Source organism: Marmota flaviventris, chromosome 15 (genome assembly GCF_047511675.1).
Source record: "Marmota flaviventris isolate mMarFla1 chromosome 15, mMarFla1.hap1, whole genome shotgun sequence".
NCBI classification, from domain to species: domain Eukaryota; kingdom Metazoa; phylum Chordata; class Mammalia; order Rodentia; family Sciuridae; genus Marmota; species Marmota flaviventris.
Window position 1 is genome coordinate 15,210,715 of NC_092512.1, and position 11,671 is coordinate 15,222,385.

At 55.2% G+C, this 11,671-nt stretch overlaps 2 long non-coding RNA genes across 2 annotated transcripts; both read right to left on the reverse strand.

The window, feature by feature from the left end:
* Positions 1-4,985: 4,985 nt before the first annotated feature.
* Positions 4,986-6,792, reverse strand: LOC114105824 (uncharacterized). The gene is made up of 2 exons (XR_003585100.2): positions 6,159-6,792; positions 4,986-5,303 (listed from the first exon to the last, which is right to left on the reverse strand). It is a non-coding gene; the product is annotated as an uncharacterized lncRNA (long non-coding RNA).
* A 1,618-nt stretch (positions 6,793-8,410) lies between these two features.
* Positions 8,411-10,993, reverse strand: LOC114101186 (uncharacterized). The gene is made up of 3 exons (XR_003584243.2): positions 10,734-10,993; positions 9,251-9,329; positions 8,411-8,614 (listed from the first exon to the last, which is right to left on the reverse strand). It is a non-coding gene; the product is annotated as an uncharacterized lncRNA (long non-coding RNA).
* Between the last annotated feature and the right edge of the window lie 678 nt (positions 10,994-11,671).

The following is an 11,671-nucleotide window of genomic DNA, read 5'->3' on the forward strand; positions in this document are numbered from 1 at the left end:
AGAGAGGAACGGGGTCCAGGGGAGGTGTGCAGGGCCCTCCTGATGGGATGGGGACTGATTTCAGAGCCAAAGAGAAAGAATCATCAACTTGAGGTTGTCAAGGAATAGGGATCTGGGCTCCCATTGGTCACAGGGGTCGGAGCCTGGAAGCCCTGTGGGAGAAACAGGACTCGGGGTGGGTCCACGCCCCGGGAACACGCCATGAGAGCTGAGGTGTGTCTGCGAATGTCTAGAGTCAGGCCGGCAAATTACCGCCTCAGAAACTGGACCTCAGTGTGCTCATCCCTAATGTGGGACCAACAGTTGTCTCTCGTTTTCTGTGAAGATTTAAAAAAATACCTGAGCGACATGCATGCTCACAGCACCCCAAGGTAGATATTATTACCCCCAGTTTATGGCTGTAGAAACTGAAGCTCAGGCAAAAATGAACCCCTTGCACAGCCTCACACGGCTGCAGGTGGTAACCCCAGGATCCTCATGCCCCTGCACTCCATCTGATGCGCTGCTGCTGGCAAAAGTGGGACCCTCGCTGTCCCTGGACAGGCCCCCCTCTGTTCCATTCCACTCTTGACCCCTCGTGTTCTCCACGACAGCCAGAGTGATTGACCCTTCACCCTTCATCACTTCTCTGCCTCGGCAAAGCCTCCCATTTCACTGAGAATAAGTTCCCAAGCCGTCCCATGGCCACCTTGCCAGACTGGTCTGCCCCTTCCTGGTCTCACACCTGCCCCACGCTCCCCATCCTCTGACCTCTTGTTTTCTGGAACATGCCCACAGGCTGCCACCTCAGGGCCTTAGCACCTGCTGCCATCCCCCCCCTCACATCCTTACTGTACATCTGGGGGACCCTCCCTCACTTGTTCCCAGCCTGTGCAAATGTCACCTTCTCCACGTGCCCTCCATGACCACCCACTGCTCTTTATCTCCTTATTCTCTTTCCTTTCTCATCAAAACACACACAGCCCTCAAGGGATCAGGAGGGTGCTTCCCTGAGCATCATCTCTCTATGCCCGAGGGGCACAGGTCCAGGTGGCAGGGCTATTGTCTAACTGCTGGGCTCTTCTTGCTTGGAGCAGGGCCAGCACACAGTAGGTGCTCTGTGCACATTTGCACAGAATGAGCTCTGAGGCCCCCTGGGTGTCCTGGCCGAGGAGAGAGGATGCAGAAGCAGCCAGCTGAGGGGAAGGCAGGGCCAAGCTGGAGGAGGAACTGCAGGCGCTGGAGCCGCGGGCCCTGGCAGGGCACAGCTGGGTGCAGATTCTCACCATCCCCTTCCCCTGCCAGCAGGGGTCAGGGACCCGGCACCACCCGAGCTGGCAAGAGAGGGGACGACGGACCTGGGGTTTGCAGGGTTGGAGCCTCAGTCTCAGGGTTGGAGGCCCAGGAAAAAGAAGCTGGGCCTCACGGAGTAGCTGACGGTAGCCAGAACCTGCGGGTACCCCAGGAGGTGCTGGCAAATAGCAGAATTAGCCCCAGATGGTGCCCATGAGGAATGGTAGTGAAGGGCGAGACCACAGGGGGAGACGGGTTGCTGCCCAGGACCACCACAGTGGGGGCCATGCCCACCGTCGGCTGAGGGAGCAGGAGGAGGTGGTAACCCTGGACACTTGGAAGGGGACCCTGTGGAGCCACGCTTGGGCAGGGCACAGCTGCCAGCCAAGATGTCGCTCTTTCTCCTGCCCTCTGGTCTGCTGGGACCTCCCTGTTCCACCAGACAGCAAGTGACAAGGGACTGGGCATGCTGTTGGCAGGGCCTGCCTCCAAGGCTCAGAGCCTGGTGGGCCCTGCAGACGATCCAGAGGTGAAGGCCAGTGTTTAGTGACCACTCAGGGGGTCCCCCGCTGCTTAGGCCAAACTCCACACTTGGGCCAGACCCACGGCACGTGTTTGTTGAATGACTTGAAGATAATTGCTTGCTGTCCCCCACCCCCACATCCGGTGTCCCCTGCAAGCCATGCACATCCTCATTTGTGCTCCCAGACACCCGGCCCCAGGCACACCCCCACCCCACACACATGCTCCTCTCGCTTCTGCTTCACCTGCTCACACCCAGCACACACCTCACACATGCACACGACCCCATCTCACACAACCAACACTCTTCCTCACATTTTCACACATACACGCGCACACACACGCACAACACAGGCACAGCCTCACAGACACGTCCCCACCCCCTGGAAGGGAGTTGGGAACCTCTTAGATGTGACCCCACACCTTTGCCGGGTCTCCCGCTCCCAAGACTGCAAGAAAGCTGAGGGCGGGGTGCTGTCCCCGACCCATGGAAGCAGGCTGGCACGGTCCCGCGTGCAGAGCGGGTAGTGAGCACAGCATGGCAGCGATCCCTTGACCCTCGCGGTGGCTGAGCACATCTGTACCCTTTACCTCCGTGGATGGCTCACTCCCTGTGAGGGGAGCACTGGGGTCCCCCTTCCTCAGAAATGAGAAAACTCAGGCTGAGGAATGTTAAGAGCTTCCTGAGGTGACAAAATCAGGAGGTGGGGAGCCAGGGTCCCCGCAGGGGCACCTACCCCCCAGGCCACACCCCACCACCATGCGCCCATCACGGGGCCTGCCAGGCACTGAGAGGCCAGAGCTGACCACTGCTGGCCAGAGCCAACCCTCCTGAGGTCCTTGTGTGGGGAGAAGATTAAGAGCTCAGACCTGAAGGTCAGCTGTCCCCTGTCCAAAATGACAGATTGGAGATGGCTCCCACGAGTGTGCGGAGAGCAGAGGCAAGCACTGCGCACCTCGGAGTGCTCACCTAGGGAGGTCCTCAGCCCCCTCATTCCCTGCAGACCCATCACCCAGGAGCCACCAAGGCCAGCAGGGCCCCTGCACAGACTGACCGGCTGAGGCTTCAACTCTACAGCCCGAGTGTGGGGACCTGGGGAGGGCTGCAGAGCGTGGGCTCTGGAGAAACCCACTGCTCCAAACTCGGAAAATGAACCCAGAAAGATCTCAGCCTCCGTGGTGCAACTTTTGCTGGCCTTCCACTTGACTTCTAGCAGGAAGTCTTCTTGAAGGGTACTTTTCCCCCTCGCCGGCCAGTTCCTCATTGAGAAATTCTCTTTTGTGACACTTGGACATTACGGCTCCCAAAGTGATGATGGGACTTTTTTTTTTTTTTTGATATCCACTTCCAGGTTTGGATTCACTTCTTCATTCATCTGGAAGAACAGAGCGGGTTTCCAGATGCTCACCAGACATGGCCGCTGAGCCCTGGGACTGGACTCGTCCCTGCACCCCGACCCTCCTGTCTTGGAGCCGTGGATGGGACCTCTCCACCTCCTCTTCCTCTTCCCCGCCCCCTACCCCACACTCCGTGTGGCTTATCAGCCGCTCCCTGTCCCACCAGACGTTATGAAGCAACATGATAAAATCTCCAGTTGGGTTTGGTAAGAAATGGATGGTGACCAGATGATGAAACCTCAGTGGGCTTCGGGACGGAATGGGCCCATCGTACCCCATCCTCCCTGGGGCCTGAGAAAGCAGAAACCCATCCCTCCGTCCTCCATCGGCAGAGCGACCGTTCACCAGGCCCCCTGCACTCCGTCCTGTCGACGAGGCCTGACGTCGCCTGCCCTGGCCCCTGACCCCTGCCCAGCACTGAGCGCCTCGTCCCCCACTCAGGCTGACCTGCCTCACCCCCCACCTCTCTCACACTCATCCTCTCCCCAGAGGCTGCTCCTCTCCCGCTGTGTCTGCGAGTTCCTGCTTATTATAGAAGGCTCAGCTCACCCTCAGCCTGGGGGTCTCCCGGGCCCAGGCAGCACTGTGCCCCCTAGAGCCCCTGCTCCCTCTGCCTCCTCACCCACACTCTTAGGTCAAAGGCCTCTGGGTGCCAGCCCCCCTCCCACAGGAGACTCCATTCTGGGAAAATTACTGGTCCATCCCCCACTCCCACTGCCCAGTGCAGGGCCTGGCAGGTGGTAGGTGCTTAAGAGGAGAACTTTCTCAGATCCGGCTCCCAGCCTGCAGTTGTCCTCGTCATCTAAATGGGCAGGTGGACGTGCTCCGTTCCAACCCAGAGAAACAGGACTTGGAAGTGAGTACCAAGGGACCGAATCCCTCGGCCACAGAACTGGGTGGACTCACAGGTGGCCGAGTAGGCAGTAGACAGAGAGCACAGGAGACTGCTCTGGTGGGAGTCCCCAAGGTGAGACTGGTGGCCTGCACAGGAGGCAGGGCTCCGGGGCACACATGGTGATGTGGTCTGATGCCCGCGCCACCCCTCCTGCTAGAAATCCCAGCAGTAGAGCAACTTCCGTTGAGCTGAGAACCCACCCTGGTTAAATAAACCTACCTAGCTTCTCTGAGCTGCTTTAACTCTACAGCTTTGCTCATAGCTATAAAGCAACACCCAGAACCTGTGCCCACTACGTCACTTCATAACAATTCCATGAGACTGTCATTTCCCACACTTTTTGGATGAGGAAACTAGAGAACAGAGAGACTAAGCAACTTGCCCCACGTGACACAGCTCAGGGGTGGTAAGGCTGGAATGCACAGCTAGCTCTCTCTGGTCCCAGGGCCCTCTCTCTTCCTCAAAAGGTTAAACTGCCTACCAGAAAAAGGGGAAAAGTGTCACTGAACAGGAACCAGGAAACCTGCCACATGACCTGGGCCTGATCACAGCCACTCCTGACCCTCAATTTCCTCATCATTTCCCTCTGAGCCCGGTTGACTCACAGCTCAAGACACAGTGAGCGTCACTTCCTCCACTCAGCCTGTCTCCGCCACTCCATGTCGTGGTCCGTGGAAAGCCAACTCACCCTTCCTTTGTGCCTCCCGGGCCCCTTTATATCAGTTAGCAAGCGCTGTGTAACAAACCACCCCAGACTCAATAGATTGAACCCAGGGGTCAGCAAGCACTTTCTTCAAGGGCCACATAGTAACATTCAAGGCTCTGCATATCATGTGGTCTCTGTTGCAATACAAGCTCTGACTCGGTAACTCTGAAGAAGCTGTAGATGATACACCAATAAATGGTATGGCTGCATTTTAATAAAACTTTAGGTAAAATAAAAACAGGTGGCCAACAGGCCGCTGTTGGCCAATGCTTGCTTTAAGCAGTAAGTGTTGGCTATTGCTGGATGAACCGCTCTGCTCCTCTGGGGCAGGCTCGGCTGATCTTGGTTGAACTGGCTCGGGCTCCTGAGCTCCTCTGGCCACATACCTGGGGGTCGCTGTTCTAAGATGTTTGGTTGCATATCTGGTAGTTGTCCTTCCATCAGCCAGTGTGACAGAGGTAATTGGGCCATCTGTCTTGTTGTTAGGGAGGTTTGCCTGGGTTTGTTCTCCTAGAAATGGTGGAAGCACAGAAGGCCCAGGCTCAACACTGACCCGCCATCACTTCTCCAGGTTTACTGACAAAAGAGACCAGCCCAGATGGGAAGGGTAGGGACGTGGCCTTGGTCTCTTGATGGGAAGAGCAGGAAGTCCCATCGCCAGGCTGTGGCCAAAGCTGCGGCCACTTCCCCTCCTCCAACACAGCCAGCTGAGTTTGTCACACGCCTCTGTCATGGTGTAGCTCCCTCTTTCTTCCCTTGGAAGAGGGTTTCACGCTGTACCCACGTCTGTATTGCCAGTGTCTATCATAAACCTGGGACGGGGTTTACCTAGGAAGAGCTCACAGATCCATCTCCATCACCCCCCCCCCCACCTTGGTCTCAAGCATGGTGCACCCTCACCTCTCCCAAGTCCATAGCCTCTGACTAGTCTCTTGAAACTAAGACCCTTCCCATCCAGTCAACAGCCTTGGGAATCCTTTAAAAATATAAACCCAATTGTATGAACTCCTCATTGTCACCTCCCAAATTAGAGCTTTCTAGTGGCTCCCCATTTCCTTTGAAATGGGCCTTTACTAAAGTAACATTGGGACTCTTGACACCAGCCCCTGCCTGTCCCTAGCCTCAACTCACACGTCCCTGTCCCTCTGCATTCTCACCTAACCAAAATCTCTCTTCCCCAGGGCCTTTGCACTTGCCCTTCAGTGTGCCTGGGAGCTCTGTCTTCCTCCTGCCACTAGCTGACTCCCACTGCCTCTCAGATCACAGCTCAAGCATCACCTTCTTGAGGAGGCTTCCTGACTCCCAAGTCAAGTTTTCTTCACTCCTCACTCTCCCAAACCTCTTTCATTCCCTCAGATACCTTACCTCCATTTGTAACCGTGCATTCATCACAATGACTCTGGTTACCACGATCTTCCCTCTCAGACTCCAGTCTTAGGACTCGGGGGTGTACCTGCTGGGACTCACCATGATGTTGACCTCAGAGCCACCCAGCAAAAGGAAAGACCTGGGGAACCCGAAGGAGGTCTACAAACTGATCTCTCCCATGCTCGGGGGCCTGGGTGGGGTTCCAGTGGCCGGGCTATGGCCGTGCTCAGGGGCGGTCCCTATTCCCCAGGCGCTGGGAACAGTTCAGTTAGAGCCAACAGGGCAGGTGGAGGGGAGGCCGGAGGCTCCACCAGTAGGGAAACGTCGAGAGGAAGCCCAGCGGCCCTGACCACCCGGCGGGGTTCCTGCCAGTGCTGGTCCTGGCACACTGTATAACCACTCGGTGTCGGCAGAGGCAGGCAGGTCCCAGCCCCGTGGCACAAAGACAAATGCACATGGCCTCGAGTAACACAGATTAGGCATCAGAAGCCCCAGGTCAAACCCCAGTTCTCCTTCTTCACTGGATTTGGGACAAATGGCCTCTCTGTGTCTTGCTTCATCATCTGTAAAATGGGAATAAAAATAAATAAGTCCCTCACAACGTGACTATGAAAGTGCTGACACTGTGACACTCTTGTCACTGGGAACCGCTCAGAACACTTCACAGGCGTTAGCTCTCCCCCCCCCCCCCCCACCGAGGGGCAGACCGACTACCATCTGCACTTTGCAGGCGAGGAAGCCGCAGCTCAGTGATGCTCAGAGACTGGCCCCAAGCCCTGCTGCTGGCAGGATGTGGAGCCGGCTGTGTTCATGCGCATGGCGCTGGCTGTCACTCAGAGGCACACAGCAGCCACAGGGGACGTTTCGGGTAGGGTTTTCACACCACCCCTCAAAGGTCAGCCATGCCTTCCTCTTTCCTGCTGTCTGACTCTCCTGCCAAATGACCAAACAGGACCGGACCCTGTGTCCTGCTCTTACCTGGGCCGTTTCCTCTGCACCTGACCTTGTGCAGGCAACCCACCCAGCTGACCTTGTGCAGGAAGCCCACCCAGATGAAACTCCGGGTTTACCTTTTGTAAAAGACACCTGACCACCTGTGGCACCACTTGGGATCATGAGTTTTGACTGAGACACTGTTGAGCAGCAGGTTGCAAGTGACCAGGCAGTGCCCAGATTGAAGGGCCCGAAGGGCAGGGCATGACCTTGAAGCACGTGGACAGGAAGGGACCCGAGCGCCAGGCATGGGGTAGCTCTGAAGAGTGGGCCTTGTTTATGCAACAACCAACTCATTCTGAAACCCAAGAGGCCGCCATCTGCCCACAGAGCAGCTCGGCTCAGACGCCACTTTCCTGTTTGCTTCATGGGCTTTGGATCGGGTCCTCCCTCCTTCAAAAAAAAAAAAAAAAAAAGTTTGGCAAGGGATGCTAACCCTGAATTTTAAGTGGTTTTTCTCCCCCTCGCTCTGCATTTTTCTTTGATTGCATGTAACTTCAAACAGTGGTGTCATTTCAGGCTCCAAGCGGCCTCCTGCCAAGGGTCCCCCGCTGAGCTCTGCTGTCTAAATCTTTGGCCACTGCCACCCGGACTCTTAAACCACAGTTCTCCTTTGAGGTCGGATCATGTGGCATCTGAGGCTCCATAGCCTTAGAGTGGCAGTGTGAGCTGGCCAGGATCTTGACTTTTTTATTCTAAACTCATCACTGTTTTTCAATGCCGGTGGCACATCGTCCCCTCTCCACCCAGTGATTCTCCAGGATTTCTCCATGTTTGACTTGGTTGGTCTGGCCCTTCCCCCGCCTCCTCTCCTATAAACATGGTGAATCAGGCCGGCGCGGGCTAAGCAGAGCCAAGGAGAACATCAGCGTGGACAGTGTGTGGTCCCTGCCCTCCTGGACTCCAGGCTACTCAGGACACTTCATGTTAAGGCATTGATTTTGGAGTCACGTGGAACCCTATCATTTACACTCGAGTATGAACTGACCTTCAACAGAAAGGAAAGAAATTGTTGCTAGATGGTGAAGAAGGAAAAAAGGTGAGACTTTGAAGGACAAAACACCACAGAAGGTGAAAAGAGGGAAAGAACAGAGGACGGACACACTGAAAATGAACACACCTCTGCCTTGAACTTGCCTTGCGTTGGGACAATGCCAAAGCTTTGCCCCAGGAGGGAGTCAACCTCTAGGAGACCACCATGCTGTGGGTGAAATCTGCATTTTATTTACTTCATTTAACAATTTGTATTTCATGCTTCTATTGGTGTGGGGCTACTCCAAGCACTTTTTTAAACATGTAGACTGATTGTCACAACAACCCAGATGAGTTTCATTAGTATCTCCATCTTAGAGAAGAGGAAACTGAGACACAGAAAAATTAGGTGATTTTTCCCAGAGTCACTTCTGTCACTGAGTGCTGAACCTGAAAATCCATCCAGAGGGTGGGAAAGTCCATTTATACTGTAGCAACAGAAGAATACAAAGCCATTTGTGTATTTCGATCCCTTTTTAGAACAGTAGATGAACATCTTCCTGTGAGCAGTTAGCCATTTTCAACATTCAACTTTAAAAAATATATATATATATTCCACTTAGGAAGCATCATCAAGACTGTCAGAACCAGCGAGACCAGGTTATGGACCTGAGGATGACTTTCTTTTTTTTTTTTATTGATTTTATTTTTTAAATACATGACAGTGGAATGCACTGCAATTCTTATTACACATACAGAATAATTTTTCATACCTCTGGTTGTATATAAAGTAGGTTGACACCAATTTGTGTCTTCACACCTGTACTTTGGATAATGATGTCCATCACATTCCACCATCATTGCTAACCCCCTGCCCCGTCCCTTCCTCTCCCACCCCTCTGCCCTATCTAGAGTTCCTCTATTTGTCCCATGCTCTCCCTCCCTACCCCATTATGAGTCAATCACCTTATATCAGAGAAAACATTCGGCATTTGGATGACATTCTTAATTCACCTTTTGACTCGTTCCCATAAGTGTCACCAAGTGCCCCCTCTGCCTGGAGCCAGACACTGAACACACCATCATTAACAAGGCAGGCATGGCCCTTCCTGGCTAGAGCTCACCGTTGGGACAGCAGCTGGAGCCTCAGCGGGCAGTTACTAGAGCACTCAGGTGACAGGTGGCAGGTGCAGGCCCCGTTCACTGTGGGAGGACAAAGTTGCATCTAATTCAGACGAGAGTGGGATGGTGGCCGGATCAGGGTAATGACACCTGAGCTGAGGCATGCATGGCCTAGAGGTCAGAGTCAGCCCAGTGACCAGGCAGGGGAAGGGGGGACACAGGTGCCAAGTCCCAGGGGTGCTTAGAGCCTGTCAGGAAAAGAGACAGCTGGGGGGCAGGTGGGAAGAGGGCTAGAAGGCAGGTGGCGAGGGCAGAAGATGCACAGCAGGGGGTGAGTGCTGCAGGCTCCTGTGCACCCCGGCAGAGCTGGGATTCACGCCGAGGTCAAAGGAGAAGGGGTGAGGGGCCACCCCAGGACTTTTAAGCCAGGGGGGCCAGGTAGAGACTCAAGTGAGACAGGGCCTAGAGGCAGTGGGCTTCCTGTGACTGGAGGGAGCACAGGGCACACTGTCCCCTAAGTGGACCTCGGGATTTGTGCATTGATTTAAGGGAGACTGAGCCCAATGACCTTGCTATGGGCTGATGCGTGGCCCCTACACACTCACAGGTTGACGCCCACCCCCAACATAATAGAACTAGCAGGTGGGGCCTGTGGGGAGTCCTAGGTTCAGACGAGGTCCTGAGTCTCCACCCGTGGGAGGCTACCTTCTCTAAAGAAGAGAAAAAACGAGCGGCCTCTCTTTCTACCACCTGAGGACATGCGAGAAGGCGGCCGCCTATGGGCCAGGAAGAGAGCGCTCACCAGGACCCAGGCCTGCCAGCACCCTGATCTTGGACTTCAGGGTCATAAATGTCTGTTGGCTGAGTCCCACTGTCTGGGTATCCGTCACAGCAGCCACAGCTGACCGAGGCAAGGTCAAGTGAAACCTCGCTGCCTACCCCGGCTGTCTGTGCTCGGCCACTTCTCCTGGAAACAAGACAGACTGTGCCAAGAAAACACACCCATCCGAGATCATCGCCAGTGACGAGGGGAGTCAGACTGTAACCTTGGCAGTTAAGGACCAACAGCTATTTGTCTCTGGTTAACTTCCGCTTCCCCCGGCCCCCAGGACAGGATGGGGGATGCCACACAGACCTGGGGGTGTCTTTGGCAGGAGTTTGCCGAGGCCCAGCCCTTGTTTTCAGATTGAAGGAGGGCGTGGGGCCTCTCACACCAGAGCGTCCTCCCCCTGCCTTCTGTGACACTCAGTCGCCTCCCCTCCACGGCCCACTGGGGCCTCCAGTCCCTTCCCTGGGGGCGCCATCTCTCCCTGGAAATGCTCCCACATTTTCAGGGCTGTCACTCCCGGCTGCCCACACAGGCTGCTCCCTGCTGCTCTTCCCTCCGCCCTGCAAGTCAGCCAGTGTGAGAAACACCTCGGGGTCGCAAAGGTGAGCAAGAGCATCGTCTTGGAACCTCGACACTTTTCATTCCACAAAACTCACTTGGAATGCTTGCCACTGCCAGGCGTGGGCCAGGAGGATGGAGATGTCCAGTTCTGGTCCTCAAAGACAGTCCAGGTGGGGGCCGAGGCTCTCATGTTGGGCTATCCGTTTGGGTGGCTTCTTAAAGCCTGACCCCCCTGACATTGCCACATTTAAGATGTCATCAGGTGAAAGTGAGAGGGACAGCATTACAGAAAAGGTACGGGCACAGCCTGGGCCACCATGACGGCAAATCTTTAGCCCGGTTGTGGCTAAAGAGGCTGTTTTCCATCATGCAGCACCTGGAGTAGAGGGACAGCAATTATAACAGGAATGACCATCACCACAGGAAGGGCCAACCCAGAGGGCCCTGGCTACCCTCCAAGCATGTTTGTCCAAAGGAATCCCCGGACAGTGAAGTCTGATATTTGTAGATATTTGGCTATTTCTCTCCATCATTATCAACTAAAGCTAAAAGACGACCATGTCCCCTTGCTCTTCTGCCCTTCCCACCAGGACACCAAGGCAAAGGAAGAGATCCAGAGGTGTGACAGTACCTGCCAGGTGACCTGGGGTCTCCTCGGAGCTCCACCGCGTGCTGGTGTAAAGTCATGGGGCCCACCATGCCAGGCAGGGCCTCGGTTCCCTTTCTGTCAAAGCAGAGTGTTGGGCCCACCTGCCTGTCATAACACACCTGCAAATGCCTGGGGGGTTGGGGCTGGAGCGGAAAGGAGCTGAGTGGACCCACCACGCGTGCACCAGCCGCTTCTGTCCTGCTGATAGCCGCTGGGCAGGAAGGCCCACCACGGTGCCCACCAGTGGCTGGAGATCTGGAAATTTTTGGTAAGAAATCTCCAGTAGCAAACACATGGTAATTGTTGGCATCTTTTAATCTTATCGAACACCATACAGTTAAACCGAGGGGATCTGCCATTCAGATCCCAGCCCACAGCACCACT